Genomic DNA, 17801 nt, shown 5'->3' with positions numbered 1-17801 from the left:
TTAATTAATCCACCCCCCCTTTAATTAATCCACCCCTCTAATTAATCCACCCCCCTTTAATAAATCCACCCCCTCTAATTAATCCACCCCCCTCTTTAATAAATCCACCCCCTCTAATTAATCCACCCCCTCTAATTAATCCACCACCCCTTTAATTAATCCACCACCCCTTTAATTAATCCACCACCCCTTTAATTAATCCACCCCCTTTAATTAATCCACCCCCCCCTTTAATTAATTCACCCTCCCTCCAATTAATCCACCCCCTCTAATTAATCCACCACCCCTTTAATTAATCCACCACCCCTTTAATTAATCCACCCTCCCTTTAATTAATCCACCCCCCTTTAATTAATCCACCCCCCCTTTAATAAATCCACCCCTCTAATTAATCCACCCCATCTAATTAATCCACACACCCCCTCTAATCCACACCCCCCTCTAATTAATCCACACACCCCTCTAATTAATCCACCCCCCCTCTAATTAATCCACACACCCCTCTAATTAATCCACACCCCCCTCTAATTAATCCACCCCCCTTTAATTAATCCACCCTCCCTTTTATTAATTCACCACCCCTTTAATTAATTCACCCCCCCTTTAATTAATTCACCCCCCCTTTAATTAATTCACCCCCCCTTTAATTAATTCACCCCCCCCCTTTAATTAATTAAGTCCCAGACATAAAATACCGGTATCTACTCACAGTTCAAAGAGTCCGACCACTGGGTGCCTCACCGCCCGGAATGGATCCTTCCGCTGAAGATCCGTGAAGGCAGACTGACGGCGCTGCGCACGTCGTCATCACGCTGCGCACGTCGTCATCACGCTGCGCGATGCCGCGGCCCGCAACGCTCCTCCCCCTCCTCATAGAAGAAGGAAGTCCCGCCAAAGGTAAAATGCCTAGGTCTTATTTTCGGGGTAGGGCTTATATTGCAGCCCACCCCGAAAATTCGGCTAGGGCTTATTTTCAGGGTAGGTCCTATTTTCGGGGAAACACGGTATATATATTTCATCTAAAGTTCTTGCATAACTTAAAATCTCTAAACCTTTTATAGTACTGCTGAGTAGATTTTATAAACAATACTTTATTGTCAAACTATGGGTTTCTGGTTGTAGTTGTAGTTCAACTGTCAACAGAACAGTTATCACTTACTCCAAGAAACCAAAGTCATGTATAGAAACAATTATGGAGCAAAAAGGAAAACTGCTCTTTGGAAAGAAATGGCAGAAAGAGTGTGATTATGGAGGAAAAATTATTTAATCATTTAAAGAAAATTAATAAACATCCAGAATATAAAAACTGTAAATATATCGAAAACTCAAAATTCCCCTTTCTGTGCTCAAACGTCCAATGCTGCTAGCCATGCTTAAAACTTGCATGCCACTGGAAACCTTGAGAGTCCATGGCACACTGATCAGGAGTGAAATTCTATTTTCCAGGGTTAATTTTCAATCGCTTATGGCTAGGGGGTGAGTGGAAATTTTGAGACCTGCCTAACCTACATATTGTAGCTAGCATCTGGATACTTGAGTTACCCTTTAATTAAAACTTGGTTGGTAATTTAATAAAAAGGAGTTCTCTTCTAGGTTGTTTGATGAATAAAACTAATTATTATTATTTTTTATATATAAAATGTTATGTTTTTTTTTTTTAATTCTTTATTTTTCCATGCATATATTTAAACATAACATTCGTTCATGTCTTTCCCCAACGGCAGGGACATGGTAAGATGGAACAGCGCATAACAGTTGTGGCAATGAAATTAAATGCACATTTTTTTTAAAGGTAGACATCAGGCGTAACCAAAGTGGTAGTCAGAGATGTGATAACAGTGCAGGTAATAAAACACAGGTTGTATTGGCTGGCTCTATGAGTGAGAAGTTCAATTAGATAAACTAGTGCTGTACCGGTACATTGGGCCATTGAGAGTCCTAACAGTTGGCTGATTAACCATAGCTTGTGCTAGCTAATATGTGTGTAGTTTTATAGACATAGTGTTTAGTGTTATATATATATGTTTCCAAGCTATCGTATAGATGATATGCAGTGTCAAGAATTAACTAAGTCTATTTGCTGATGCTTGTGGGCAGGTGGTCTATAGCACTACAGCTGGATCATCGATTTACAAAAAAGAAAAACAAGAAATAAAGGAAGAAATAAAAAGACATCAAAAATACATCAGTTATGCGGTTGGGCTGCTGCTTAGCAGATTGAGGTATGGGCTTAGGTAGATAATACATAAACTATAGGAATTGGAACATCTGCAGTACACACAAGTTGGGTGAATATGTCTAACTATCCGGCATTATTCACGTGAATCGTAGGCAGGTTAGGTGATGTATAAGTCAGGCTTAATTAGCTAAACTAGATCACTGTAATTTAAGCGAAAACCTATAAAAACCTGTCAACTATGCCAGTAAGGAATATACAAATACAAATATACCAAGCTCTCTGATGAGAGATGCGGCGTCTATGTCGAGGATGAAATGTAAAGAGCAAACATAAAGAAAAAAAAACGAAACAGCAAGAAACAGACAGCTTGTGCCTATGCACTGTGGTGCCCTGCCTTAGTCCGAGTCCGTAATTGTTTTAGTCACTGCCGCTGCTTGGCTGCGGCTGGTGGAGGCCTGGGAGAGTAGCGGTCGCTTGTGGAGGATCTCGCTTGGGGTGACGGACGTTGTGCGGAATGACCTGATGTTGGTGGTCGTGTCCGCCTCTTGGTGTTGGGGTAACTCCCAGGGTGAATGTGGGTGTTGGGAGGCCCGGGAGCCTCTTTAGTCGTTGGGGATTCCAGCGGGGAAGTAGGGCGGTTAGGGCCGCCTTTGGCTGACCAGCAGGTGTGGAAAGATGGTCTAGGTCGCATTTTTTGCAGCTCCGGCGGTGGCGGTTGCAGCTTGAATTGTGCCCCTTCCCTGTGGGATAAATGGGGTTATCTTGGCCGGGTCCCAGCGGTGCGTTATCTCAGGGTTCCCTGGGGTTTCCCTCTCATATAGCTTCGCTGGAGGCAGTCCCAGTGTGGGCAGGAGTGCCTTTGCGCTCTGGAGGTGTGGGACAAGATGTATGGCGTTCTCATGCAGTACCTGTAGTGCGCGCTGTGAGCGCCAACGGTATGTGATTTGGTGTGTCCGGAGCAAAGCGGTGAATGGTTGGAGGGTCTTACGCCATTGCAATGTTGCCCCCGACAGGTCTGCGTAGAAGGACAAGTCCATGTTTTCAAATCTATAGGTGGCTGCGCCCTTTAAGGCTGCGAGGAGCGCCATTTTGTCCGCTGTGCATCGGAATCTCACCACGAGGTCTCGGGGGGCTGCTTCTGGCGCCCCTCGGGGTTTAGGGATCCGGAAGGCCGCCTCCAAGCCGTTGTATTTGGCTTGTTTGGTGGGTATCAGGGTTCCCACGAGCCTCCTCACGAAGTGTGGGAGTTCTTCTGTAGGGACTACCTCTGCAACTCCTCTCACTTTCAGGTTGTTGCGTCGCCTGGAGTCTTCTAGCGCTGCAAAGCGGTGTTCAGTTTTGGCTTGCAGTTGTTTCAGGGCTCTTATCTCTTGTCTGAGCTCCGTTAGTTCGTGCGAGTGTTGTGTGGCCGTTAGTTCTGCTGCATCTATGCGGCCTACCAGGCCTTTGAGGTCCGCCCTCAGTTGTGCCATGTCTGTCTGTAAGGCCTTCTGTAGGTTCCCCAGCATAGTTTTTAGCAGTGATGCCCTGACGGGTTCTGAGTCACCCAGGTTCTTGCTCGGTTGCGGCGACTTGACCGTGGGTAAGTTGTAGGTGGTGTCCTCTGGGTAGTAGTCACCAGAGGAGTCAGAGAAATCTTCAAGCTCGGCGGCCATATTGGGTCCGCACGCGCCTTTTGCCTGAAGGAACAAATCACCTATGGTGGCCCCTGTTTTGGGTCGATCTGGTTTTAGCTTTTTTGTTTTTCGTCCCATTGTCGTTATGGGCAGCTGGTGCTTTGGAAATTAGGTTAGTGTCCCCTAAATCCGTTGGATTTCGTCGTTTGGCCTCGGAGCCCCTCTAGTGTGCGACTGCTCTGGTCCACCAGCAAGCTCCGCCCTCCAAAATGTTATGTTTTTGATGAGAATAAAACAGATTTATTTTGCAAGAAAATACATATGCAATGTATTTACATATGATAAGTGGAAATTCCATTGCTGTATACAGAGCACATATTTACATGGTTGCCAGCTGTCCCATTTTTGCCAGGACAGTCCGGGAAAGCTGGAGTCTGTCCCGGCCAATTAACTCTCCTGGGACAGTCCCGGCAACTTGCAGAGTCAGATATATAAAGATAAAAAAAAATACAAAACAGCTCAGGATGGACTACAGCATGGGTGCCCAAAAGATAGCTTCCCAGACGTTTTTAAACTACAGTTTCCATGAAATGTTGTCATTCTAAATGCATGCAAAGCATCATGGGAGTTGTAGTTCTACAACATCTGGGGATCTGTCTTTTAGGCACCCCTGGACTACAGGTTTTGGATGGGGTTAGGAGTAGTACAGGATGCATCCCACAGAATTCCTCCTTGATTGGGTGGCTCTAGTTTAATTACCATATAAGTATATAAGCACATACATGTGTGTATGTACGTATATGGGATTCATTGACGTTGTGGCAGGCTTATGCCCAGGTGAGGTATTTTTAAATAAAATTATTACAATCTCTTAGATTTGAAATCATTGTTTAGTGAATAAGCGAGTGCGCTGGATTCTGTATTTTGTATATTTTGGCCCCAGCAGCACCCTATAAAGTAAGCATGTTCAGGTGAGTGCAGCCCTATTGGTTTCTTTTATATATTTGGGAGTCCAGGCCAACTCCTTGGTTTTGCACCCCTCCCTGTCAAAGGTGCCTCATTCCAGGACCCTATTTAACCTTGACTTGCAGAGAGTCCTAGTAAGGAAATATTTCCCAAGTAAGTGGATTAATCTCATAAGAGCAAGCATTAGGCTGCTAGAGAAGGACCTGCCAAGAATGGGGTACATTGACGTTGTGGCATGCTTATGCAATATATGATAATATAATGTAACTAAACCCCCATTATTTTTTGCCTAGGTGAGGTGTTTTTAAATAAAACTATTACAATTTCTTATATTTGAAATAATTGCTTAGTGAATAAGCGAGTGCACTGGATTCTGTAGTTTGTCTATATATATATATACACACACACACACAGGGCCGGCGCTTCCTATAGGCATATTGTGAAAGGGGGCGCCTGGCGATTGCACTAGCTCGGCTATACTCTAGGGCTAGGCGGCTCCTCTTGTCCCACCTCCCGCGTGCTGTCATTCTGCAGCCGCAAGGCACCCGAGCACATGATAGCCAGGGTGAGTGTGATGCTGCCAGCCTGGGTGCCTCAGCCAGCTGAGCCCTTTAGGAGCTGGAGGGCCTGTTCGCTTGGGGACCCATCGGGTGGCCCAAGCACATCTAACAATGGACAAAGATTGTATTTTCTATAAAGACATGACTAACTCAGGAACTGCTGACTTTCCCCTAACTCGCAACATAGTATAATTTGAAGGCCATGAGAACACAGTAGTAATGAAATGTTCTATTCATAAGAGACCTTGCACCTGGCCACGAGATCTGAGATCACTGACCGTGTAAAATGACGCTCCAGACCCCCTTGTCCCCACCCGTGTCCAAAATAATACCACCTCTTGGTGGGTGGGCACGGGACTAACCACTTAGTTTTTGAGCCAATTAATTATATTGATAGGTGGACACTAATTCAGACACTTAACAATTAACCCAATTAATGATGTTTATTCACTAATATATTGATAATCAATGATGACGTAAAATGCCTCTTAAAAGGGCCTGCGAGCCCGCTTTGCCTCACTTGCCAATAAATTTTCTCGAAGTTATTTTAACCTGAACTCCGTGTGTCAGACTTAATTACTTCAGCGTATATACGCAATTAAATTTTCTTAATTTGGACAGGAACAGATAGACATTTAAACATTTTGGTTTACTGCTAAAAAGTACCATAACAGTACAACACATAAAGACAACACATAAAAAATATACTGATGTGCAGTATTTAGAAACACCCTCTGTGGATATATTTAAAACTTTTTGAAGTGATATTGCACAATCCCCAAGCTTAGGTGAGGATATATTTAAAACTTCTTAAAGTGGTATAGCACAATTCACAAACCTTAGTGCAGATGTATATAAAACTTCTTAGAGTGATATTGCACAATTCACAAACCTAGGTGTGTTTATAGGTGTATTAACACGCAATAGTTAGTGATTCAATAAAACATACAACCAACAGTGCGACATATACATATACTTGCAATATTGTACAGTCACAATCCTGATATCTAAAAGGGGACAAAAAGAAAGAAGGAACTCCTAGTGCAATAGAGTTACAAACAAGGAATAAACAAGAAAAACAAAAAAATAGTTGGTATCTAACTCACAAGTTGAGAGTGGTAAAAGCCCCACTCACAGCTATATCTCCCAGGGAAGATCAGCTCCTAGAGTGCGTGGGATCCAATGGATTCATAAACAGTCAGGATAGCAGGTAGTTAAATGCTTTATTACAATAGTAGTTAAAAACAAATTTGGCAAATAGTCCAATCCCTCGTCTGCTCACCGGTCCAGGGAAATGTAACAGTTCTATCAAGTCTATAAACCGTATTCAATACCCACACGTGGCCAGTCTTGTCAATGCAGACAGAAGGAGAGTACTTCCGCGTTCCTATCCCGTGACGCGTTTCACCCCTCCCTTGGGGCTTTCTCAAACATGCATATATACTGAACAAAATTATAAACGCAATACTTTTGCTTTTGCTCCCATTTTTCATGAGCTAACCTCAAAGCCGTTTTCTATGTACACAAAAGGCCTATTTCTTTCAAATATTGTTCACAAATCTGTCTAAATCAGTGTTAGTGAGCACTTATTCTTTGCCGAGATAATCCATCCACCTCAGAGGTGTGGCATATCAAGATGCTGATTAGAAAGCATGATTATTGCACAGGTGTGCCTTAGGCTGGCCCAAATAAAAGTCCACTCTAAATTGTGCAGTTTTACTGTATCGGGGGGCTCAGGGGGGTCTAAAATCCAGTCAGTATCTGGTGTGACCACTATTTGCCTCAAGCAGTGCAGCACATCTCCTTCGCATAGAGGTGATCAGGTAGTTGATTGTGGCCTGTGGAATGTTGGTCCCCTCTTCTTCAATGGCTGTGCGAAGTTGCTGGATATTGTCAGGACCTGGAACACGCTGTCGTATACGCTCCCCCCCCACACACAGGTAGACAAACAGATACACATGCAGACACATACATACAGACACACATACACAGAGACTCATACATACAGACACATGTAGAGACACACACACATGCATTCATAATCTCTCTCACACACACACACTCAGACACACATACACTTACAGACACACATACACTTACAGACACCCACACGCTTACAGACACACACACATACACTTACAGACCCATACACATTCAGACACACACATACAGACCCATACACTTACAGACACACACATACACTTACACACTTACAGAAACACACACATACATACACACACTGAGACACACATACACACAGACACACACACTCACATTCAGAAACATACATACACACTTACAGACACACACACACACACATTCAGACACACACATACACTTGCACACTTACGGACACATACACATACAGACACATACACTTACAGACATACACTTACACACTTACAGACACACACTGAGACACACATACACTTACATACACACACACATACACTCAGACACACATACACACACACATACACTTACACACAGACACACACAAACAAATTATTAATAATTAATGTCCACCCAGCCTCCCTACCTGGAGAGCCAACGTGGACCTGTCCCTGGGGTCCAGTGGGGCTTCAGTGCGGTGAGCGGCAGAGTTCCTGTGACATGCGGCGAGGGAGCTGTGTTCTCTCTGCTCTGCTCCCTTATGGGCTGTCTACTGATGCCGGGAGCTGGAATATGACATCACATTCCGGCTCCTGGCATCAGCAAACGGCGCGCGAGGGAGCAGAGAGAACACAGCTCCCTCGCCGCGTGTCACAGGAACTCTGCCGTCCGTTGGGGGGGTCCATTAGGTGGCCAGCGGGCCACCTCTTGGGCCCTCTATGACAGGGGGAACAAGGAGGGGGTGGCATCTAGGTACAGGGGTCGTGGCTGCGGCTGGGTCCCCTGCAGTGAGGGGCCAGTCGCAGCCCCGACCCCTGTGACCGTGGTAGGTACGCCACTGTGTGGAAAAATATATTTTAGTCTGTCCGCATATTTTACTTACTTATTTATTTATAAAATATTTTCCCAGGAAGGATACATTGAGATTTTTCTCGTTTTCCAGTATGTCCACAAAACATTGCGTTGTTACAATAGGATACAATATTACAAAAAAATTTAATTTACAAAGATATATATACATACACACATACATATATAAATATTATAAATATAACACATAACCGGTAATAAATATAGTCAACCATGACAGATGCATTCTGGGCTGACGTATGTTGCCATAGATTTCTTAAAAGCCTTTAGATTGAATGAAGATTTGACTGTAATTGAGGATTGAGACACTTTTCAACAATATGTTCAACAATGATTGACATGTGCTTGTATTAACTTTGGTAAGGTTATTCTATCTAAATAGGACATTACACTGTCCGGGGTTGGTTGTGGGATGGACTCATCTAGTTTCAAATTGTATAGCTGGGCATAGTATTGGCTAAATGTGTTACTAATGTTGATTGAATTAATGATCATGTGGTTCGAGAGAGAGAGGAGATAAGCTATTTTTGTTTGTACTTGCCTGTCTTTAAGCCTATTTGCTGAAACCTTCCTGGCCTAGTTCCCATGAACATAATGTTGAACTTACAGCCTTTTTACACTGAGACAGCTCAATCCTTGTTAAGTTCAAAGTAATGGGCTATTTTGTTTCCACATAACAGTAAAGTCAGAGTTGCTCAGGAGTGACATGTTTTACCACCACGGACTGTAGCCCCTCAAGTCATACTGATCTTTTAATGTTAACAGTAATGAAGCATAGGGTTTTTCTTTTTTTCTAAAAATCCTCCCTCCCTCCCCTTCCCTCATCGGCCGAAAGTGCAGGCATTTCTAAACTGGAGATATGGTACAATCACAGGTATCTCTGTGAGAAGTATGTGATTGGACTAAGTGCAGCCCCAGTTATGCCAGGAGATGGTGCGGAACAGCTGTCGCTTGTTTCCAAGTAAATAAAAGTTGCTTTTTACTACAAATAAAGAGGAGAGACCTTCTCCACAGTGCCCAACATGGCATACAGTATTATAACATAAAGGTAACCCCTCTCAAAAGGGCTCTAGTAACCCTTTAAATATGAAATTAACTTTGAATTCTCATTTTTTTTGTGAATAACCCTGTTGATGCAAGAATTTTAGATCAAAGCAGACAGTTGCTAAAAAATTTCCAACAATTATCCCGCTCAGATATCAGTCATGACAGCTGATGTCTTAAGCATCGTCTTGCTATATAGGCAATAGATCAGGTGTGCCAAAAATATAGAACTACAGATACAGAACTGCAACTCCCGTAATGCAGGCACATGAAGATTTGCAAGTCCCTCTGACATTAGCCAATTCTTGAATATTTTTTTTTTTTAATTCTTTATTTTGTGTGGGCAAAGATATAATGTTGACAATGTTACAAGCTTTAGACGTACATGAGTAACAGTAGTAAACAATATTGAGAGGTTGCGCCAGTATTTATATTAAAGGGGTGAGCGAAAAGCATTAGCTTGGTGGGGCATGGAGTATAACAGCCTGCTGCAGCCATGTTTGGTTAAGCTACAATAATAAATTCTATGGCCAGTGCGGTCAACAAATATAAATGTGAAATGAAAAATAAAAATGAAGTTAAAAGTGTAAATCGAGGAGAATTGTATCTCTGTTAGTTGTGTGACCTGTGAAGGTCAGAAATGTGGTATGTTAAATGACTGGAGGCAATTAAAGTCATGGCTTTGTGGGCTTTAGGCATAGGACTAACCAGTAACCCATGTGGGATAATAAGGGGTAGGACTCTGGTTAACATGAATAGCTATCATGTATATTCTGCTCAATGACCCCTGATCGCTTGTGGGGGGAGGGGGGAGGTTGAGGCAATTACTTCACCCCTGCATCGTGGATGGGGCCCATTGTGGAAAAAAAACAATAACTAAATATCAACAATTAAAAACAAACACAATAGAGGATAATCAGAAATTCGGAAGTAAGGCGATTGATCAGAGGTACTGTCTATCACGGCAGTTGTCACCGTGATTCCATCCTTTCTTCAGCCGGTATCGGTATTGGTGTGAGGAGTTAAAGGGACAATTCTGAACATGTCCCAAGCACAGTTTATTCCTATAGGATTGCCAGAAATTGAGGTAAGTCCCATTGCCTGAAGGAAAGCTGCAGAGTATCTCGGAAGCTGAGGAAAGCTGGAGGGAGCTACCATCTCTGTTAACATTCAGGGTGCGAGTTGGACCCCACTTTTAGGGGATGTTCGCCATCCGTAGAGCCTTTGTAACTTGTTGGAAGGGCCATCTACAGTCCGGCACAGATCCTGCAGGAACTGGAGCTGTATTGCTGTGAATTGGAGAGATGTTTTGTTCTTCACAGCGTCTTGAATCGCTAGTTTGTCCCAAAGCATTGGAAATTGTACCAGGACGTCACAAGGGGCCTCATCTGGTGCCTTACTTGATTTGGCAAGTCAAAAGCAGCTATAAATTTGTATGCCTTTAGCAGAAGGTTGGGGTAAAAGAGGGGCCAGGAGGTGTGAGAGAAAATGTGGCAGTTTGTGCTCATCAACTGATTTTGTAATACCTCCAATTTTGAGGTTATTGCACCTCCATGCGTCATCTAAGTTGTCAATTCTGACCTGCATGGCTTTACTAGATGCCTGAAGGTGTTGTATCTGTTCCTTAGCCTTAGTGCTTGTCTGGTGTTGTGCTATAGAGGAGACGTTGTCCTCAGTTAACTGCACCCTGGCAGTGATCACTATGATGTCTTCTCAGATGATGTCCAGATCTGCGTTGAAGAAGGCACAGATGTTGTTCATTAGTGCCTTGATGCCACTTAGATGGATCTGTTAGGTCTTCCTCCTGTTGTGGAGGAATTAGACCCTCCATATGGGCTATGTTGTCTGGAGCATCAAGGGTTTTTCCCCGGAGGAGGAACAGTAGGGGCCTGGTTGCGCCACCATTTTGGGTCTAGGCAGCATTTGAAGGAGGTTGCTGATGTTGTGGGTACCTTTCCCTGTTAGGGTTCTAAGCTTTTTAGCCTTCTTACCCATTGTATACTGAAGTGCCAACCTCTTGTAAAATGAAGATGTGGAGATGCCTTTTGCTCTATATATTCAGTGCAAGCCACCGGAGCTCTTCCGACATGTGACTGCTCCCTTCAGTGTCCCCAAGATGAACCTTTTTAAAGTGTAAGGAGAGTTGCAAAAAAAATCTTATCCCAATTCACACATGAACAATACATCCAACCATACATATCATCAGTATAAATATGTCATTTAAGTGTGTAGGTATATATGAGTATCTAAATATATTTGACAGAAACTATGTTGCCCAAAGATATCCCTATCCTTACCCCTGTTAGAATATAGTTTAATGACAACAGTGCCCACTCTGCAGATTTGTAACCAAAATAATGTTGTTTTTTAATTGAGGATAGTGATATTTTCCACAAGTCTTTGATCAAAGCTCTCTCGTAACCTTTGTAGTAGCAGTAAAGTAAAGATACACTTGGTTGATCAGCATATTCCAGAGTTCACCAACTGCCACATTCTTCTGTTTGCTGGTAGAAATAGGCATGCATATAATGGAAAAGATTGAAAATAAATATCTCTTTTCATTTGAAGATATATATATATATATATATATATATATATATATTTTTTTTTTTTTACAAAATAGTTTATTAACCATCGTCACATATACAAATATACATCTTTTAAAAGGCCATATGACCTCATGCACACATTGAACAGGTAAAACAAAAAACAAAAAAAACAAGTAAAAATACACACTGCTTACAGGGGAATTTGGGGAAATAATTACCAGATTTTACTAATTTCATGGCGTAAAGTCATGATTTTTTTTAAAGGACACGGAGGCGAGTATTATGCTTATTCTCTATCTTTATTCCTCAGCAGCAACAGAGATACTGTAAATATTCAACAAAATTTTAAATAATAACATCATTTACCCCAAAGGGTTAACCACATATAACACATTAACCAATGAGAGTGTCCCTAGCCCAGGGGTAGGCAACCTACGGCACTAGTGCCATGCACGGCACTCGAGGTGTCTTTGCACGGCACTCAAGGCTGCTAGAGCCAAACAGGCTCTGGCCTATCAGGAGTCTCAGTAAAACTTCAAATATCTGCTAATATGAAAAGATGGTGAAGGACAATCCACAAGCACTTGTGAATGGGAATCCACAATGTAGTAGAGCAGCCTGCAGCTGCTGTTGCAGCTCCTGTCTTTGACCTGTACCAGGCCAGCCTGGTCCCCACTGGAACCCAGGGAAGCCAACGATACTGCTAGATATACACAGATATTGTGGATTAAACCAAGTGTTTATCTGAGTATCTGCTCCTTTCCAAATTGTTAAAATAAATGCGTGCACGCTCTGAAGTAAATTACACTGAGACACAGGTATCAGGTTAATGAAAAACTTCGGAATGTTTACTCAGGGGGCGGCAAGCCCCTTATCAAGGCAAAAATACAATAGATAACAGAGAGAATGCATCTTTAATTAGTTCGGTGTTAAGTGTCTTATCTAATGCACATCCTATGAGGCGTGATGTCACCATCATCCCGGGATTTTCCTCCGGATGTAGGCGCCATCTTGTTACACGAGGTAGTTAGTCGGTGGGAGGGGGTGCTCTAGCAGCCATTTCGAGTAGATATTGAATACAGGTATACACAGTAAATAGACATTTTACTATCACTAATTTACATTCATAACACAGAAATGAAGAATAACCCTCCCCTTATACAAATAATACGAACAGCCCACACACAAACATACAGACAATCTGCACAAACGTAACCCGCTAACAATCCACATACATGCACACAACCCCACATGCAGCCTCTCACATGCAATACCCCAAACAGCCCACACACACTACCAAACACACAATGTGACATATCCATCCAGACACAATTCCACAAGCAGCCCTCATACACAGCCCACATTCATCTGTATCATACACAATACCATAAACTACCGGTACTAATGTAAATATACAATATAATAGCTTATATAAGGTTCTGCAACACAAACACACACACACACACTGCACTCATACACAGACACTGCATTCATACACACACACTGCACTCATACACACACTGCATTTATACACACACACTGCACTCATACACACACACACACTGCAGTCATACACACACACTGCACTCATACACACACACTGCATTCATACACACACACTGTAAATAAATATTCAATTAATATAATTTTTTTAGGATCTAATTTTATTTAGAAATTTACCAGTAGCTGCTGCATTTCCCACCCTAGTCTTATACTCGAGTCAATAAGTTTTCCCAGTTTTTTGGGGGTAAAATTAGGGGCCTTGGCTTATATTCGGGTCGGCTTATACTCGAGTATATACGGTACTAATGTAAATATACAATATAATAGCTTATATACGCACAAATACAACGATGCAAAGCAACTGCAGTAAAAATAACACAAGCAGAATACGGCAGCATACTCACCTCAATTTAAAAAAAATAGGACTGGCACGCTACGGGACATCACATTCCTATATCAGCACAGTGCTGCTAAAAGGTTGCCTGCCCTAGCCTAATAATGTCCCGTGTGACTTTAACCCCTTAAGGACACATGACATGTGTGACATGTCATGATTCCCTTTTATTCCAGAAGCTTGGTCCTTAAGGGGTTAAGCCACTCCTCTTTCTTTTGATGTTGTCGATGAACACTTCCTCAAACAGAAAAACGATGTAGCCAATAAATGTGCAGAACCGTGAACTTATAGCAATGGGCTCCGGATGGAACAGGCAACCTTCTGCTTGAACTCGTATGGGCAGGCATGGACCAGAATGACAACCCAATTAGGAGGCTGGAAGACAAAGAATGAAAATGGTAAAATACGTTCTTGGATATTATTTCCATATTATATTACGATCTCATCTACCAAAAAACAATTTGTCAGTTCAAAACTAGACATCAGGTGAAAGAACAAAATCACATTATTACACAACTTGTGCCATGGGCGTAGGAATAGCATTTTTACTCGCCGGGTATATTCTTATTCCGTAAACTAGGAGTTGTTTATCCCATTGTACAGCGCTACGGAATTTGCAGTCGCTGTATAAATGATTAAATAATAACATTAAAGGGTCATTACAGGGAAGGGGTTTTACTTACCCGGATACAGCGCCGGGATCCTCCTGATTAGAACCACCCCTACCCTTCCCATGAAATTAGAACCACCCCTACCCCTTCCATGCACAAAAGAACCCCACCTACCCCTTCCATGCATATTAACCCCTACCCCTTCCATGCATATTAGTACCCCCCTAACCCCTTCCAGGCATATTAGTACCCCCTAACCCCTTCCATGCATATTAGAACCCACCCTACCCCTTCCATTCATATTAGTACTCCCCTAACCCCTTCCAATAATTTTTCTACCTCCCCCCTCCTCCCATCCATATAAGTAGCCCCCCTAAACCCTTCCAATTATTTTTCTACCTACCCCTCTCCCCCTATCCTTATTAGTAGCCCCCCTAACCCTTTCCAATTATTGTTCTGCTATTTTAACTAACGCCAGTGCTGGAGTGCCGTCGTGTTTACATGAACCTGCAGGGACAGGCTATAGACACCAGAACCACTACATTAAGCTGCAGTGGTTCTGGGGACTATAGTGTTTCTTTAATGTGAGGTAAATTAGAGATTAGTGCCACGAATAATATGCTAGATTGCCTACTTACAACCAGATGAGGATGATGATGGGCTCTAGCTGCAGTCTGGCTCCACTGGTCTGGTGTAGAACAGGCTCTCTGGAGGCTGTTTGTAACTGTGGTCACAAAAATCAATGTTCTGGGAGAACGGGAAGCAGCTCCATTTTTTGGGGGCCCTTTACACAGCTCAAGGTCTGGGTCCCAGGGTCCACCTTCATGTTCCACCAATGAGTTTGTTCACAGGGGTTGAGTGTGTAGGGGATGTCCTGATATGTGTGTAAGGAATGCATTGTGTGAATCTGTGTTTGTATGTGTAAGGGCTGCAAGGTGTGTTTCTGTGTACGTACGGGATGCAGTGTGTGCGTCTGTAAGGGGTGCATTGAGTGTGTGTACAAGGTGCATTGAGTGTGTGTAAGGAATGCATTGTGTGTTTCTGTGTGTGTAATGGTTGCATGATTGTGTGATTGTGTGATTGTGTGTGTGTGTGCACGGGGTGCATTGAGTGTGTGTAAGGAATGCATTGTGTGATTCTGTGTGTGTAAGGGTTGCATGATTGTGTGATTGTGTGTGATGGATGTCAATCTCTCTCCCTCCCTTGTCACTCTCTTTCTCCCCCTCCCTCCCTCCCTTGATACTCTCTTTCTCCCCCTCCCTCCCTCCCTTGTCACTCTCTTTCTCCCCCTCCTTCCCACCCTCGTCACTTTCTTTCTCCCCCTCCCTCCCTTGTCACTTTCTTTCTCCCCCTCCCTCCATTGTCACTTTCTTTCTCCCCCTCCCTCCCTTGTCACTTTCTTTCTCCCCTCCCTCCCTTGTCACTTTCTTTCTCCCCCTCCCTCCCTTGTCACTTTCTTTCTCCCCCTCCCTCCCTTGTCACTCTCTTTCTCCCTCCCTTGTCACTCTCTTTCTCCCTCCCTTGTCACTCTCTTTCTCCCCCTCCCTCCTTTGTCACTCTCTTTCTCCCCCTCCCTCTCTCCCACCCCACTCTCTTTCTCCCCCTCCCTCCCTCCTTTGTCACTCTCTTTCTCCCCCTCCCTCACTCCCTTGTCACTTTCTTTCTCCCCCTCCCTCACTCCCTTGTCACTCTCTTTCTCCCCCTCCCTCCCTCCCTCGTCACTCTTTCTCCGCCTCCCTCCCTCGTCACTCTTTCTCCCCCTCCTGTGTCACTCTTTCTCCCCCTCCCTCCCTTGTCACTTTCTTTCTCCCCCTCCCTCCCTTGTCACTCTCTTTCTCCCCCTCCATCCCCCCTTGTCACTCTCTTTCTCCCCCTCCCTCCCTTGTCACTCTCTTTCTCCCTCCCTTGTCACTCTCTTTCTCCCTCCCTTGTCACTCTCTTTCTCCCCCTCCCTCCCTTGTCACTCTCTTTCTCCCTCTCCCTCCCCACTCTCTTTCTCCCCCTCCCTCCCTACCTTGTCACTCTTTCTCCACCTCCCTCCTTCCCTCCTCCCTCCCTCCCTTGTCACTCTTTTTTCTCCCCCTCCCTCCCTTGTCACTCTCTTTTTTTCTCCCCCCCTCCCTCCCTTGGCACTCTCTTTTTTCTCCCCCCCCTCCCTTGTCACTCTCTTTTTTTCTCCCCCCCTCCCTCCCTCCCTACTCTCTTCCTCCTCCCTCCTCTACCTCTGTTGTAGCGTGGCCGAGCCCTGTATGGTCCGCGGGTACAGGGAGCTTTTGTTTCCTGTACTCGGCCGGACTAAAAGGAAGTGCACACTCAGTGTGCACTTCCTGTTAGTCCGGCCGGGTACAGAAGACAGATGCTCCCTGTACCTGCGGACCATACAGGGCTCGGCCACGCTACAGTGAGGGAGTGACAGGAGGGAGCGCTGAGCGCTTCCCTCCTGTCAGCCCCTCTCCTCATGCTGCGCCCGGGCGGTGCGCCCTCATGGACGCACCAGCCCGGGCAAAGCTGCAGCCGCCTGAGGCTCTCTACAGAGCGCTCGGGTGGCTGCAACATGAGGGGGGCCGGCGGAGCTGGGGGGGATTTCCCCATAACCTGTCCCCCCCGCATGATTTGCTGGGGGGGATGCGTCCCCCCCATCCTCCCCGGTTCCTACGCCCATGACTTATGCCCCATTAAGTGGCAGTATATTCACAGAGCGGGCACAACTTACCTGGATTGGGTGGGATAATACTCGCCTCCGTGCCCTTTATAAAATCATGACTTTACGTCATGAAATTAGTGAAATCTGGTAATTTTATTAAAGGACATGGAGGCTCCTATTATGCAAGTTCAAAGCTGCGTGATCACTGAAGAGGAAAAATTAGAAATTGGTCGTAAATAAAATTCTCGGAACGTAGATTCTCTGGACCAATCAGCTGCACAGAGGAGGTCTTCTAGTCTACAACCTTGAGAAAAGGCTTTTCATGCCATAGCACCCCTTACTGAGTGTGCTCCGTACGTGGAGGTATCAATGCCTGCCGACTCCATGATCCATTTAACCAAGCGATATATGGTAATAGTAGAGACCGGATGGTGAGGTTGTCGGAGTGCCAGAAACAGATCTGGATACCGGGGATCACGAATCGATGCGGTCCTTGCCTCATATTCCTTGAGGCAGGCTACTGGACATAAATTAACGTTATGTGGAAAGGCTGGGTAGAAGACTGATGTAATGGATGTCTTCGTACGTCTCGATATGTTGAAGGAGATGCCTTCTCGTGTAAACGAGCGTGCCGTGAGGTCCAGTGCTCGGACATCTGAGACACTTTTACAGGAGATTAGACACAATAGCGTAACCAACTTAGCAGTGAGCTGCTTGATCGAGAGTTCCTCATTTTTTGGTCAATTTTCAAAA

This window comes from Pelobates fuscus, chromosome 9 (assembly GCF_036172605.1).
Source record: "Pelobates fuscus isolate aPelFus1 chromosome 9, aPelFus1.pri, whole genome shotgun sequence".
Taxonomy (NCBI): Eukaryota; Metazoa; Chordata; class Amphibia; order Anura; family Pelobatidae; genus Pelobates; species Pelobates fuscus.
Note: the sequence above shows the minus strand (reverse complement) of the source record.